General features: G+C 51.6%; 1 protein-coding gene across 1 annotated transcript in view; it reads right to left on the bottom strand.

The window, feature by feature from the left end:
* DEGS2 (delta 4-desaturase, sphingolipid 2) overlaps nucleotides 1-16090 on the bottom strand; it is a 45588-nt gene extending 29498 nt beyond the window's left edge. The window contains exons 1-2 of the mRNA XM_063643930.1: nucleotides 15472-16090; nucleotides 12407-12494 (exon numbers count right to left, since the gene is read on the bottom strand). The gene's annotated coding sequence lies outside the window, so the exon portion shown is untranslated. The remainder of the gene's footprint in view (nucleotides 1-12406; nucleotides 12495-15471) is intronic.
* Nucleotides 16091-16415: the final 325 nt, after the last annotated feature.

Here is a 16415-nt window from a genome sequence, read left to right as displayed (position 1 = left end):
ACTGGTGGGTGGGGCTGAGGGGGTGCGGAATTCCAATTGCACACCACACACAAACACACCCAAGCAGGTGTAGGCATTCAGAGCAGGGGACGTGGTGCCAGCCCCACAGGCAAGAGCCAACACCAAGGCAGAACCAGGCTCTACTCTGAATTGTGCCACCTTCATCCCTGGGTCGACAAACACAGTGCTTCCCGTCCCGTCAGCTGGGAGCCCAGGCTACCACATTTTAGCGCCACTGCACTCCAGCCTGGGCGAGAGAGCAAGACTCTTGCTTACAGTGGAGGGCAAAGGGACTCCTCAGGGGTGGAGGTGCGCTCTGGCCCTGGCACATCTGGCTCGGGCGCTCCATGGGGTATCCACGTCCCAAACCACAGCTCTGAAATACTCTTGGTTTCCCCAGCCAGGTCCCCAGCCCAGGCCCAAGAAAGGCTGAGCATGGCAGCCAGGCACAGAGGCAGCCCGGCTCCTGGCCCCACCAGCGTACAGAGATGCATTCTGAAGCTCGGATAGTGTGTGAGGTGTGAAGCTGCCTCTGCTGCCGGTGCCACCCAACGGGAACCCCCTCCATGCCGGTGCAGCCCATGGACACGGGATGCTGGGGACGAAATGCTGACAAGCACGCAGGAGCCCACTCAGCAACCCCCACTGACCTAAGGGTCCTCCAAGGGGCTATTTCTGGTTGAATGTGATTGCATTTTCAGTGGATAATCAATGTTTGTTGTGGACACAAATCTGGAGAGCCCCAAAGACCTCAAACATGTCTCTCAAGAATGTCAAGGACGCAAAAGATAAATGCTTGAACTGGCTGGGCGCAGTGGCTCATGTCTGTAATCCCAGCACTTTGGGAGGCTGAGGCAGGTGGATCACTTTGAGGTCAGAAACTCGAGACCAGTCTGGCCAACATGGTGAAACCATTTCTCTACTAAAAATACAAAAATTAGCTGGGCATGGTGGCACACGCCTGTAATCCCAGCTACTCAGAAGGCTGAGGCAGGAGAATCACTTGAACCCAGGAGATGGAGGTTTCATTGAGCAGAGATCGCACCATTGCACTCCAGCCTGGGCAACAGAAAAAGACTCCATCTCAAAAAAAAAAAAAAAAAAAAGCTTGAGCCGTTGGGTATCCCAATGTGATTATCATGCATTGCATGCCTGTATCAAGATGTCTCATGTAATCTCATGTACACCGTAAATATACACACCTAGTATGTACCCACAAAAATTAAATTTTTAAAAAATGTCAAGGAGGGCCAGGTAGGGTGGCTCAGGCCTGTAATCCTAGCAATTTGGGAGGCTATCGCTTGAGCTCAGGAGTTCAAGGCCAGCCTGGCAGCCTGAGCAACATAGCAAGACCCAGTCTCTGTAAAACACAAAACAAGAAGAAGAAGAAAGTCGAGTCTGTCCCTAGTTCAGCTGCTCACCTCTGACTTCTCTCCTTGGCCTCATGCCCAGGGCACCTTCCTGAATCCCAGAGGTGAGCGAAACTCCACATCCACAACCCCAGGGCACCCCATTGCCACCACCCCTCAGCCTTGGAAATGGAGTCATCAGGCATGAAGTTTAGATGTGCACAACCTGGCACTGAGTCCCTACGGTGGGACCATGCCCACAGCGGCAGTGTGGAAGATGGGACAGACACAGTGAAATGCCTCCAGGGTGTGGTGGGAGGGGCTGGAACAGGGAGATGGCGCACTAGAGATGCGTCTGCATAAATACACCCACACCGAAGACTGTTCTGACCCACCTTTTTATATAATTACCATGTGTCCTTGTGGCTGTGTGGGTGGCTGTGTGTCTGTGCAAAGGTGTGCCTGTGTGCATCTGTCTGTCTGCAGGGGTATCTGTGTGTGTTTGTGTGTGAGCAGAGGTTCTGGAGAAGGCCTGGAAGGATCCTCTCAAACTGGAGGGGGGCTGCGGGATGAGGATTTTTCTTTTTAATGCATCTGCCCAGTTTGAGTTTTACAAATGTTAATCATTTAAAGGCAGAAAATATATCTTTGGGGGTTTTGGGGTTTTGTTTTTTGTTTGGGTACGGGTCTTGCTCTGTTGCCCAGGCTGGATTGCAGTGGTGTGATCATAGCTCACTATAGCCTTCTAAACCCTGGGTTCAAGTAATCCTCCCTCCTCAGCCATCCCAGTAGCTAGGAATACAGGCATGTGCCACCACGCCCAGCTAATTAAAAAAAAAATATATATATGTGTATATATATATATATATATATTTTTTTTTTTTCTTTTTTAGGGATGGGCTCTCGGGGTCTTGTTGTGTTGCCCAGGCTGGTCTCAAACTCCTGGGCTCAAGGAATCCTCCCAACTTAGCCTCCCAAAGTGCTGGGATTACAAGTGTGAGCCACCGGACCAGTATAAAAAGATATCTAATTAAATTTTTTTGAATTAGTGGACTACTCCCAGGCTCGTCCTCCTTTGCCACCCATTCCCAGCACATTGCCCCCGCCGGCCAGGTCCCCAGACCTCCCAATCCTGCACCGTCCGCGGGGCGGGGGTGGGGAGGGGAGGGTGCTTTGCACTCGCGGTTCCCGCCCCTGGGAGCATTGATCCTCCCGCCCCTGCAGCCCGCAGCCCCGACCGGCCCAGGTTGCTCCCGCTGCGGCCCAGCCCAGCCCAGCCCAGCCCAGCCCAGTGCCGCGCCTGTCCGTGAACCTGGCATGCCGCTCGCCCGGAGCAGGGACCTGCGTGCAGCTGTGGAACCGAGGAGCGGGCTGCGGGATCCCGCCCTACCTCCCATAGACCAGGGCCCGAGATAAGAGGGTCCCAGAGGGCCAGGGGAGTCGCGGGCCCAGCGTCTCAGCGGGCACGAATTTCTTACTTTTAACCTCTTTTCTGTCGACCCCATCTGTCCCCACCTGGGAGGAGGGGGAGCAACAGGCCCCTTCCCGGTCGAGTTCAGGGCTCGGTACAAAGGCTGCACGATGCCACAGAGGGTGAATGGCCTGGTGCCAAGGCTGGGAGTGCCCAGACAGAAGGGCAACAGGGCATCCAAGAAGTGTGAGTTCAGGCCTTGAGGGCCTTGAAGGACGGAGAGAGTTCCTGACCAGGGAGAGGAGAGATTCTCAGCTGCAGGCATGACTGGGACACAGGCCTGGTGGTGGGAAGGAGCAAGAGCTACTGTGGCCGGGGAAGGGGAGTCGAGCGGGGCTCAGGGGCTTAGTGCCCTGGGGAGCCTGGGAGTGTTGAGGCCTGGGAGGGCCTCAGGGAGTTGGGACGTGGGGTGGGGAGGACGTAGATGAGGTGTCCACACAAGGGAGAGACTTTTAAGTGGAATCCTCCTTGGGTCCCTGGCCTGGTCCCAGCTCTGAAGAGGCTGGGGCAGGACAAAGAGCAAGGCTGTGTGGGGGTGAGGCCTTGAAAGAGACAAATGAACAAATCCATCACTGGCTGAGCCAAGCCTCTCGAAGGTCCCACCAGGGAAACCGAGGTTGGGCCCCTGGACAGTGGGGTGCAGGAACGGTCTGCTCCAGGAGGTGAGAACAGAGCACATGACTAATGCCACCAGGACTACTCACGGCACTGACTTCATTGCCCAGCATGCGGACGTAGGGGCCTGGCTCAATTCGCCCAACCTGCCTTTCTGGCCCTGACCCATAGCCTTCAAACCCTACTCCTGACTCACTGTACCCCACCTCCCTGCCACAGAGAGAAACATACTGAGTGCCTAGGCCCGGCACTGCTGTGGGGAGACCAGTGTGGATTCACACAGGGTGGAGGGGAGGACCCAGATCTAGGGTCCTGCTCCTGCCCAGTGCTGGGACCCAGCTTAGACGCGGCCTCTCCTGAATCCCCTCCTCAGCTCAGGCAGCCTGGTCCCTGGTCCTTGACCACATTCACGCTGCAGGATTTCATTTATATAAAGTATAAAACAAAGGTAAAATTAATCTATGGTGGTAAAAGTCGAAATCGTAGTTGCCTTTGGAGGCTTCTGGGAGCTGGAAATTTGCTGTAACACAATCTGGATGGAGCCATAGCGTGGACATAGAGAAAAATCATCTGGTTGCTCACTTAAGGTTTTGCACTTTACTATCAATACACAAATAAATGAATATAATAATAACACCACACTATTACTAATCATAGTTCCGCCATGTTTGAGCCCCTTCATGCAGGTAGGCCAGATATTTCTGATGCTGTGTCCCCAGTGCACAGCCCAGGGCAGCCGTCTATCCTCACAGTGGTGAACAACTATCAATATCCCCATTTTATGATGATAGAAATTGCAGTTCAGGGGAACCAAGGAACCAAGGTCTTGTCTGACTCCAAAACTCTTCCCAGAAAGCTCTGTGACTGTTCTAGCTGTGTCCTGGGACGCTCATGTCTTGGAGAGGAAGCAAAGACAAGAGTCAGAGGATGCAGGGAAGCCGGGGTTTCTAGGAGTGGCACCATGGCCAGTTACCATGGTCAGGCTGTGATAGGGCCTTGGGAGGAGGGACGGGTGCTCTCCAGAAGGAAGTGATGTCAGGCTGAGTTTTAGAGAATGGGTGAGGTCTAGAGCTGCAAAAACTGGACAGTGAGCTGGGCACGGTGGCTCACACCTGTAATCCTAGCATTTTGGGAGGCTGAGGGAGGTGAATCACCTGAGGTCAGGAGTTTGAGACCAGCCTTACCAACATGGCAAAACCCTGTCTCTACTAAAAATACAAAAATTAGCTGGGCATGGTGGTGCATGCCTGTAATCCCATCTACTTGGGAGGCTGAGGCAGGAGAATCGCTTGAACCTGGGAAGTGGAGGTTGCAGTGAGCCGAGATCATGCCACTGTACTCCAGCCTGGATGACAGAGCAAGACTCCATCTCGAAAAACAAAAACAAAAACAAAAAACAAAACAAACAAACAAAAAACTGGACAGTGGATGGTATCCCAGGTTGAAGAAACAGCAGAAACAAAGGCTGGGAGGGAGTAATGTACAAGGTGTGGTCTGGATGGTTGGGCTGGAGCAGAGGATGCTGGAGGAGGCTCAGCAGGGCAGGTGTGGCCGTCACAGCCACTGGCTGGCACTAGCCAATGCAGGGTTCTTCTGGGAACTCTGGGGTCCTGAAACTAAGGCAGCTGAGGAACTTCCAGAATGCTTTAATAAATTAATATCAAACATGATTTGCTTTTGAGCTAACATCAGCCATGCCAAGATTCACAAAAGAGGCTGGAGAAAGGAGATTCTGCCAGGACGTATCTGATGTCAGCCACTAAGCATGGAGCCTTGTGCTATCTGGAATCTGGGATGACACAGCCTGAGCCTCCCCACCCAGGTGGCTCCCACTGAGATACCCACACTGTGATCATTGCCAAGGACACCAGACACTTCCTCCAAGCAACCCAAGAGAAGGAGGGCAGAACTCTGCTGGGTAGCCAGGGCAGTCCAGGCAGGCACATAGGGTCCAGAGGGAAGAAAATCAAGATGTCATCCAATTCCATCCTGGATATTGTAACTGAACCTAGGTTTGGCTGCTCAGCCCTCAAAAGCCAGACACAAGAGATGAGGGTTGGTGGGAGGAAAAGCAGGCTTCTTCAGAGAGCTGGCAAAACTGAGATGGGGAACTCGTGTTCTAACGTACCATCTTAAGGCCTGGGGTGATGGCTCATGCCTGTAATCCCAGCACTTTGGGAGGCTGAAGTGGGTGGATCACTTGAAGTCAGGAGTTCAAGACCAGCCTGGCCAACATGGTAAAACCCCATCTTTACTAAAAATACAAAAATTAGCCAGGCATGGTTGGGCATGGTGGCTCATGCCTGTAATCCCAGAACTTTGGGGGGCCGAGGCAGGTGGATCACCTGAGGTCAGGAGTTCTGGGCCAGCCTGGCCAACATGGCGAAACCCTGTCTCTACTAAAAATACAAAAATTAGGTGGGGTGCGGTGGCTCACGCCTGTAATCTCAGCACTTTGGGAGGCCGAGGTGGGCGGATCATCTGAGGTCAGGAGTTCAAGACCAGCCTGACCAACATGGCAAAATCCCGGCTCTACTAAAAATACAAAATTAGCTGGGCGTGGTGGTGGGTGCCTGTAATCACAGTTACTTGGGAGGCTGAGGCAAGAGAATCACTTGAACCTGGGAGGTGGAGGTTGTAGTGAGCCGAGATGGCGCCACTGCACTCCAGCCTGAGCGACAGAGTGAGACTCTATCTCAAAAATATAAATAAATAAAAAATAAAGTCCCATCTTCAGTATTTCAGGCTGGTCAGAGGCTTTTTGTGGGAGGGGGGATATGGGGAAACCATGAGCAGGGCTTGGGATCAAGAGGTGACCGAGGACCACAGACATCTGGGAGCCAGCGAGGGTCTGAGGAGGTTGGGAACTTCTTTGTCCTTAGTCAAGGGTCATGATGCTCCCATAAATCCTTAACAAAACATAATTCCTGGCTTACCTACTTCCCCTCTAATCCCAGAGTTAGATTTACAAACTACATGATTGCTGTTTGTGCATTTTATCTCAGTGCTGTAAATTATCCCAGTTTACAAACAGGAATGGGTAAAGGCCCCTTGAAAAAAAAACAAAAGGACTGGGCATGGTGGCTCACACCTGTAATCCCAGCACTTTGGGAGGCCGAGGCAGGCAGATCACTTGAGGTCAGGAGTTTGAGACCAGCCTGGACAACCAACATGGTAAAATCCCATTTCCACTAAAAATACAAAAATTGCCCGGCCGTGGTGGCATGAGCCTGTAATCCCAGCTACTTGGGAGGCTGAGACAGGAGAATCATGTGAACTTGGGAGATGGAGGTTGCAGTGAGCTGAGATCGTGTCACTGCACTCCAGCCTGGGCGACAGAGCAAGACTCCATCTCAAAAACAAAACAAAACAACAACAAAAAATAGAGTTAGTTGTGTCCGTTCTTTTCCACTGTTACAGTATGACCACTGGTGAACCTCTGCAGAGATTGTTTGAGGAACAGAGTTTCATTTTCATTTAAAAAGTTGTTCAGGGCCTGGCTCGGTGGCTCACGCCCGTAATCCCAATGCTTTGGGAGGCCGAGGCGGGCAGATCATGAGGTCAAGAGATTGAGACCATCCTGGTCAACAAGGTGAAGACCTGTCTCTACTAAAAATACAAAAATTAACTGGGCGTGGTGCCACACGCCTGTAGTCCCAGCTACTCGGGAGGCTGAGGCAGAAGAATTGCTCGAACCTGGCAGGTGGAGGTTGCGGTGAGTGGAGATCGCAACCCTGCACTCCAGCCTGGGCGACAGAGCAAGACTTCATCTCAAAAAAAAAAAAAAAAAAGTTGTTCAGGCCAGGCGTGGTGGCTCATGGCTCATGCCTGTAGTCCCAACACTTTGGGAGGCTGAGATGGGTGGATCCCTCGAGCTCAGAAGTTTGAGACCAGCCTGGGCAACATGGTAAGACCCTGTCTCTAGTAAAAATACAAAAAAATAGCCGGGCATAGTGGTACACACCTGTAGTCTGAACTACTCAGGAGGCTGAGGCAGGAGGATGAGTTGAGCCCAGGGGGCAGAGGTTGCAGTGAGCTGAGATCACGCCACCGCATTCCAGCCTGGGTGATAGAACGAAATCCTGTGTCCAAAAAAAAAGAGATGATCTAGTAACTAGGACCACAGGCATGTGCTACCACACCCAGCTAACTTTTTATTTTTATTTTTATTTTTTTATTTTTTGAGACAGTTTCACTCTTTCACCCAGGCTGGAGTGAAGTGGAGCAATCTCATTGCAACCTCTGCCCTGCCTGGTTCAAGCGATTCTCCTGCCTCAGCCTCCTGAGTAGCTGGGATTATAGGCGCTTGCCACCACGCCTGGCTAATTTTTGTATTTTCTGTAGAGACGGGGTTTCACCATGTTGGCCAGGCTGGTCTTGAACTCCTGACCTCAGGTGATCCACCTCCCTTGGCCTCCCAAAGTGCTAGGATTACAGACATGAGCCACCACGCCCGGCCTCACACCCAGCTAATTTTTTTTTAATTATTTGTAGAGACGGAGTCTCACTATGTTGCCTAGGCTGGTCTCAAACTCCTGGGCTTAAGCAATCCTCCTGCCTCCGCCTCCCAATGTGCTGGGGGTACAGGCGTGAGCCACCACGCCTGGCATCAGTGGATCATCTTAAAATCAATGACATTTTACACACAAGTGTTACTGGAAAGGGGACTGATCCAGACCCCATGAGAGAGTTCTTGGATCTCATGCAAGAAGGAATTCGGGCACGCCCACAGAGCAAAATGAAAGCAAGTTTCTTTAAAAAGTAAAGGAATAGGCCAGGCGCGGTGGCTCATGCCTGTAATTCCAGCATTTTGGGAAGCTGAGGAGGGAGAATAAAAGAATGGCTACTCCACAGGCAGAGCAGTGGCACGGGCTGCTCTACTGAGCATACTTATGGTTATTTCTTGATCAGATGCAAAACAAGGGGTGGATTATTCATGAGTTTTCCAGGAAAGGGGCAGGCAATTCCTGGAACTGAGGGTTCCTTCACTTTTTAAACCATATAGGGTAATTTCTGGGCATTGCCATGGCATTTGTAAACTGTCATGGCACTGGCTGGAGTGTCTTTTAGCATGCTAATCCTAATGCTAATGTATTATAATTATCGTATAATGAGCAGTGAGGATGACCAGGTCACTTTCGTCACCATCTTGGTCTTGGTGGGTTTTCGCTGGCTTCTTTATTGCATCCTGGTTTTTTAATTTATTTATTTTTATTTTTATTCATATATTTATTTATTTATTTTGAGATGGAGTCTCACTCTGTCGCCCAGGCTGGAGTGCAGTGGCACGATCTCAGCTCAGCACAAGCTCCGCCTCCCAGGTTCATGTATTCTCCTGCCTCAGCCTCTTGAGTAGCTGGGACTACAGGTGTCCACCACCACGCTCGGCTAATTTTTTGTATTTTTAGTAGAGACGGGGTTTCACTGTGTTAGCCAGGACGGTCTCGATATCCTGACCTCGTGATCCGCCCACCTCAGCCTCCCAAAGTGCTGTCTCTCTTGTGACCTCTTATCTCTCACCCTGTGACTTAGAATGCCTAACCTCCTGGGATGAGGCCAGCAAGTGTCAGTCTCATTTTACCCATCTCCTATTCAAGATGGAATCACTCTGGTTCAAACACCTCTGACACAAGGATATATGATAGATATCTATATCTATCTATCTATCTATCTATCTATCTATCTATCTATCTATCTATTATATGTGATGTCTTAGTCTTCTTTCTGTTGCTCACAACAGAACATCTAAAACTGGCTAAATTATTTTATTTTATTACTTGAGACAGAGTCTCTCTGTTGCCCAGGCTGGAATGCAGTGCTGTGATCTTGGCTCACTGCAACCTTTGCCTCCCTGGTTCAAGCAATTCTCATGCCTCAGCCTCCCAAGTAGCTGGGACCATAGCCCCACGCCACCACACCTGGCTAATTTTTGTATTTTTAGTAGAGATGGGGTCTTGCCATGGGTGGCCAGGCTGGTCTCGAACTCCTGGGCTCAAGTGATCCACCCACCTCAGCTTCCCAAAGTGCTGGGATTACAGATGTGAGTCACCACGCCCGGCCACTAATTATTCTTAGTATAAGATTCAGGAGGCCAGCTGCAGTGGCTCACGCCTGTAATCCCAGCACTTTGGGAGGCTGAGGCGGGTGGATCACGAGGTCAGGAGTTCAAGACCAGCCTGGCCAATATGGTGAAACCCCGTCTCTACTAAAAATACAAAAATTAGCCGGGCGTGGTGGCAGATGCCTGTAGTTCCAGCTACTTAGGAGGCTGAGGTAGAAGAATTCCTTGAACCCGGGAGGCGGAGGTTGCAGGAGCCAAGATTGCACCACTGCACTCCAACCTGGGCGACAGAGTGAGACTCTGTCTCAGAAAAAAAAGAAAAAAAGAAAAGAAAACCAAACAAAAAAAAAGATTTAGGAGCAGAGGAATAATCTGAAGACAGAATTTAATCATTGAAAGGAAAGCAGAGGCGGGGCCCTGTGACTCACATCTGTAATCCCAACACTGGGGAGGGGGAGATGGGTGGAACCCTTGAATCCAGGAGTTTGAGACCAGCCTGGGCAACATGGCAAAACCTCGTCTCTACCAAAAATACAAAAGATTATCCAGGTGCAGTGGTGTGCACCTGTAGTCTCAGCTATTCTGGAGGCTGAGGTGGGAGGATCGCTTGAGCCCAGGAGGTTGAGGCTGTAGTGGGCTGAGATCACACCACTGCACACCAGCCTGGATGACACAGTGAGAACCCGTCTCAAAAAAAAAAATGGCAAACAGCAAGCAGAGCAGAAGGATTTGGAGTACTCTCAGCCTGGCCATATAGAGGGTGGAAAAGTACGTTCAGGAGAGGAAACCATGGGTGTAGCCCACTGAGTATCTGCTAAAGAGACTAGCACGTAGAAGGAGGCCAGGTGCCATGCCTCAAGACAACAACAGAAAGACACTGCCAAAGGCATGCAGAGTCCTGGAGCACGGAGGCCGCCCCTCCTGTCACAGGCCCAGAGGCCTAGGAGGGAGAGTGGTGTCAGGGGACAAACCTGGGGGTGGGGGTGGCTCTCCATGAGCTCGCTGCCCAAGGTTGCCTTGGGACTCTGATCCCCACACCCCTGCACAGCGCTGCATGCTTGGTGCACCTGTGGCTCCAGAGGTCCCCAGGTGCGGCTCCTGTTGCAGTACCAGAAGGTACAGGTCATAAACCTTGGCAGAGGTTCACACAGTGCTCATTCTGCAGACTTTTTTTTTTGGAGACAGAGTTCAGCTCTTGTTGCGCAGGTTGGAGTGTAATGATGCGATCTCGACTCACTGCAACCTCTGCCTCCAGGGGTTCAAGCGAGTCTCCTGCTTCACTGCATCAGCCTCCCAAGTAGCTGGGACTTCAGGTGCCCACCACCATGCTCAGCTAATTTTTGTTTGTTTGTTTGTTTGTTTTTTGAGATGGAGTCTTGCTCTGTCACCCAGGCTGGAGTGCAGTGGTGCGATCTCGGCTCACTGCAACCTCTTCTGCTTAGGTTCACGCCATTATCCTGCCTCAGCCTCCCGAGTAGCTGGGACTACAGGCGCCTGCCACCACCCCTGGCTATTTTTTTCTTTTTTTTGTATTTTCAGTAGAGATGGGGTTTCACCATGTTAGCCAGGATGGTCTCGATCTCCTGACCTCGTGATCCGTCCACCTTGGCCTCCCAAAGTGCTGGGATTACAGGCATGAGCCACCGCGCCCAGCCTCATTCTGCAGACTTGCAAAACACAAGAGCTGTGAAGCTTGGCAGCTTCCAGCCAGATTGCAAAAGAAAGCCTGGGGACCCAGGAAGAGACTTGTCACAAGGGCAGAGCCACCACAGAGATCCCATAGAGCAAAGCCCAGAGGAAACGTAGGGTCCGAGCTGCAGCACAGAGTCCCCACCAGGCTAATGGCTAGTGTGGCCATGGGAGTGGGACCACTGTGGGCCCCCAGAACTGCGCAGCCCGGGCAGCATGCCACATCCACCTGGGAAAAGCTCAGGCACTGCACTCCAACCCAGACAGCCAGACGTGCCCCCAGCAAAACCATAGGAGTCGGGCTGCCTGGGCCTTGGGCCCAACCTGCCCTAATGTATCCAGGGTGCAGGATGTGGAGTCAAAAGAGATCATTCTCCAGCTTTAACCCTTAATGTCTGCCCTGCTGGGTTGCAGACCTGCGTGGGGCCTGTTCCTCCTTTCATGTTGCCTTTTCCTACCTTTCGAATGGGAGTGTCTGCCTTATGCCCGTGCCACCATTGTATCTGGGAAGTAGATAACTTGTTTTGATTTTGTGGGATTACAGATGAGACTCTGGACTTCGGACTTTTGAGTTGGTGCTGGAATTAGTTACGGCACAAGGGCTACGAGGATGGAATAAGTATATTTGTACGTGAGAAGGACATGAGTTTTGGGGAATTTAGGGGCAGAAAGCTATGGTTTGAATATTTGTCCCCCCCAAAATGCATGTTCAGACCCGGCGTGGTGGCTCACGCCTGTAATCCCAACACTTTGGGAGGTGGGCAGATCATTTGAGGTCAGAAGTTCAAAACTAGCCTGGTGAGCATGGTGAAACTCCATCTCTACTAAAAATACTAAAATTAACCTGGCGTGGTGGTGGGCACCTGTAATCCCAGCTACTCAGGAGCCTGAGGCAGGAGAATCACTTGAGCCAGGGAGGCAGAGGTTCCAGTGAGCCAAGATCGTGCCACTGCACTCCAGCCTGAGTGACAGAGTGAGACTCTGTCTCAAAAAAAAAAAACAAAAAAAAAAAACAAAAAAATGCATGTTCGAATTTAATTCTCAATGTAGCAATATTGAGAAGTAGGGCATTTAAGGTGTGACTGGGTCATGAGGGCTTAGTGTGCTATTGGATTGACGGGTTATCATGAGAGTGGGCTAGCATGCTCAGCCCTCACCATGTGATGCCCTGCACTGCCTCAGGACCCTGCAGAGAGCCCCCACCAACACAAAGGCCCTCACCAGATGTGGCCCCTCGACCTGGGACTTCTCAACACGAAGGCCCTCACCAGATGTGGCTCCTCGACCTGGGACTTCTCAGCCTCTGTAACTGTAAGAAATAAATTCCTTTTTAAATAAATTAGGCAGGGCTGGGCACCGTGTCCCAGCGTGTAGTCCCAGCATTTTGAGAGGCTGAAGCAGATGGATCACTTGAGCCCAGGAGTTCAAGACCAGCCTGGCCACCATGGTGAGGCCCCAACTCTACTAAAAATACAAAAATCAGCCAGGTGTGGTGGCACGGGCTGAATTCACGTCACTGCACTCCAGCCTGAGTGACAAGAGCGAAACTTCATCTGAAAAAAGGAAAAGGGCCAGGCGCGGTGGCTCATGCCTGTAATCCCAGCACTTTGGGAGGCCAAGGCGGGCGGCTCACGAGGTCAGGAGATCGAGACCATCCTGGCTAACACGGTGAAACCCCGTCTCTACTAAAAATACAAAAAATTAGCCGGGTGTGGTGGGGGGCACCTGTAGTCCCAGCTACTCGGGAGGCTGAGGCAGAAGAATGGCGTGAACCCAGGAGGCGGAGCTTGCAGTGAGCGGAGCTCATGCCACTACACTCTAGCCTAGGCGACAGAGCGAAACTCTGTCTCAAAAAAAAAAAAAAAAGAATTATTAGTATAAGTCATCACGCAGCTCCGTCTCTATTTTGCTAATGTGAAAGTTGATCATACAACCAGGTTACTGTTGTCAGACCCAACTAAAACAGAGTTGAGAGGCCAGGAGGAAAAAGCACTGGGGTCACATAATATTGCTCCAAGAATGTCATTCTCTGCAAACCTGGCTGCTGAAACTGCCTGTTGTAACCTGACACCAGTTTACCCACCTGTTACTGAAACAACCTGGTGCAACTCTAAGACTGGTTTTACCTGCGTCATCATCATTGCTCACCAGAGCTCATCAGCTCCCCAAAACTTTACTAATAGCCATTAACTTCCTTTTAAAACAACGCATAATATTTCTTTTTTATAAAACGTCCAATCTTCTCTTTGTTCTTCAGACATACTGAAAACTACCTGGTCTGTTTATATGCCCCAAATTGCCATTCTTGCTTCTCAAATAAAACGTTTTCAGTTTAGAGATTTGTCTCTGTATTTTATTTCACTTCACACTTAGAAATTTCTTCTGGCCAGGCAAGGTGGCTCAAGCCTATAATCCCAGCACTTTGGGAGGCCGAGGTGGGAAGATCACTTGAGCCCAGGGGTTCCATACCAGCCTGGGCAACATGGCAAGACCCCGTCTCTACTAAAAATATAAAAAATTAGCCAGCCATGGTGGCGTGTACCTGTAGTCCCAGCTACTGGGAGGCTGAGGTGGGAGGATCACTTGAGCCCAGGAGGCAGAGGTTGCAGTGAGCCAAGATTGTGCCACTGCACTCCAGCCTGGGCAACAGAGCTAGACCCTGTCTCAAAAAAAGAAAAAAAAAAAGAAAAGAAAAGGAAAAAAAAGAGAAAGAAATAAATTTCTTCTGCCAGATACCTTAATTTTTTTTTTTTTTTTGAGACGGAGTCTCGCTCTGTCGCCCAGGCTGGAGTGCAGTGGCGCGATCTCAGCTCACTGCAAGCTCCACCTCCCGGGTTCACGCCATTCTCCTGCCTCAGCCTCTCCGAGTAGCTGGGACTACAGGCGCCGCCACCACGCCCGGCTAATTTTTTTTGTATTTTTAGTAGAGACGGGGTTTCACCGTGGTCTCGATCTCCTGACCTCGTGATCCGCCCGCCTCGGCCTCCCAAAGTGCTGGGATTACAAGCGTGAGCCACCGCGCCCGGCCAGATACCTTAATTAATCAAGGTCAGCCTTCCATCAAGCTCTTAGGGATGTATGTAGTTCTACTCACATGCTAATCCATTAATTTATTAACCCACGAATGGATTAATCTATTCTTTTTTTTTTTTCTTTGAGATGGAGTCTCGCTCTGTCACCCAGGCTGAAGTGCAGTGGCACGATCTTGGCTCACTACAACCTCCGCCTCCCAGGTTCAAGCGATTATTCTGCCTCAGCCTCCAGAGTAGCGGGGACTATAGGCATGCACCACCATGCCCAGCTAATTTTTTGTATTTTTAGTAGATACGGGGTTTCATCCTGTTAGGCAGGATGGTCTCCATCTCCTGACCTTGTGATCCACCCGCCTCAGCCTCCCAAAGTGCTGGGATTACAGGCGTGAGCCCCCACGCCCAGGCTGTCTTTTTTGTTTTTTTTTTTTTTTTTTGAGACAGAGTCTCATTCTGTTGCCCAGGCTGGAGTGCAGTGGCGCGACCTTGGCTTACCAAAACCTCTGCCTCCTGGATTTATATTTTATTCCTTTTTTTTTCTTGACTAGCTAAAGGAATAAAATATAAAATACTACACTCAATAAAATGATAACAGGCCAGGCGCGGTGGCTCATGCCTCTAATCCCAGCACTTTGGGAGGCTGAAGTGGACGGGTCACCTGAGGTCAGGAGTTTGAGACCAGCCTGGCCAACATGGTGACACCGCGTGTATACTAAAAATACAAAGAAGTTAGCTGGGCGTGGTGGCAGGTGCCTGTAATCCCAGCTATTCGGAAGGCTGAGGCAGGAGAATCGCTTGAACCTGGAAGGCGGAGCTTGCAGTGAGCCAAGACTGCGCCATTGCACTCGAGCCTGGGCAACGTAGTGAGACTCTGTCTCAAAGAGAAAAAAAAATTATAACCGAGGATAGACTTTTCTTCCCTTTTAGAGCTGACCTTCTCTGGGAGAGGCTATCACCAAGATAAATCGGTAAGGCTTAATTCCGTGTCCAGTGTTTTTGGCAAAACCCTTGCACCCGCGGGGGTGAGTGGCCTTCCCAGCAGGCTCTGCTGAATTCTGGAAGAGCCTGTTTCCAGAAGCTGTGTTTTGTGGCAAATGATCACCACCCCCCACCACCACTCACCCACTTCCGAAGTGGTCGAGGGCTTAAGTCCAGATAGGGATGGGCTCAGGGCAGGGTGGGAGAAGTCAGGGGGAAAAAAAAAAAAAGAAAATAAAAGAAAAAAAAGAGAAGAAATAAATTTCTTCTGCCAGATACCTTAATTAATCAAGGTCGGCCTTCCATCAAGGTCGGCTTCTCGGCTGCCCAGCCCCCGCGGCTCACAGGGACCTCAGGCCTCGGCAGGGGCCTCTCCCTTTGTGTCTCCTCCTAGTCGGCTGTGGGTGGTGATGGCCCGTGCCAAGTTCATGGCCTCAGCCTGACGAAAGGCGGCCTTTACCAGCCTCAGGACCCCCAACGAACCTGGGGCCATGGCTGGGGAGGGGGCTCTGCCCAGACCCTGCGTTCTGGGACAGGCGTCCCCAGATGACCATGCGTCAAGGCCCAGGGACCTGTTTGTGGGCCCGAGAGCACGGGGGTCAGGGGTGGGGCTCGAGTCTCGTCCCAGGGATCCGAGACAAGCTTCCTGGAGCAGGCAGCGTGAGCTCTGGGAGGTAGAGGTCAAGACCTCAAAAAATGGGGGAACATGGGCGGAGGGGGCATTTTGTAACTCCTACGTCCCTACAGAAGCCCAGACCCTCAGAGACTAGGAACTGAGGCCTGGCAGAGCGGGGTGGGCCAGCAACCATGCGCCAGGCCACACAAGGAGGGCCCACTGTCCCGGGGATGTCAGACGCGGGGCAGCCTGGGCGACCGCACACGCCATAGAAAGGTCATCGAACTTGGCCGCCCAGCCGTCCCGGAAATCGCTACTGCCCGGCAGCTCTGGGGCCTCCACAACCGCGTCCTGGCGGCTCAAGTTGCCCTTTGTCGCCCCCTGCCGACCAGTCTCCCTGCGGCTCCCGCGCGGGACAATCAGGAGGGCAGGGCTCGGAAATAGTGGGCATGGGTCCCTGAGGCGCGGGGATTGGCCGCTCTGGGTCACGTGGCCTGGCAAAGTCCTATCCCGCGCGTCCCGTAGCCCTTCAGCGAACTGTGGGCGGGGCGTCAGGCCTGACACTTCGGCCAGAGGGCGGGGCCGGAGATCTAAGCGGCGCCGCTTC

Source organism: Symphalangus syndactylus, chromosome 8, assembly GCF_028878055.3.
Source record: "Symphalangus syndactylus isolate Jambi chromosome 8, NHGRI_mSymSyn1-v2.1_pri, whole genome shotgun sequence".
NCBI classification, from domain to species: Eukaryota; Metazoa; Chordata; class Mammalia; order Primates; family Hylobatidae; genus Symphalangus; species Symphalangus syndactylus.
This window is presented reverse-complemented; position numbering and strand designations above follow the sequence as displayed.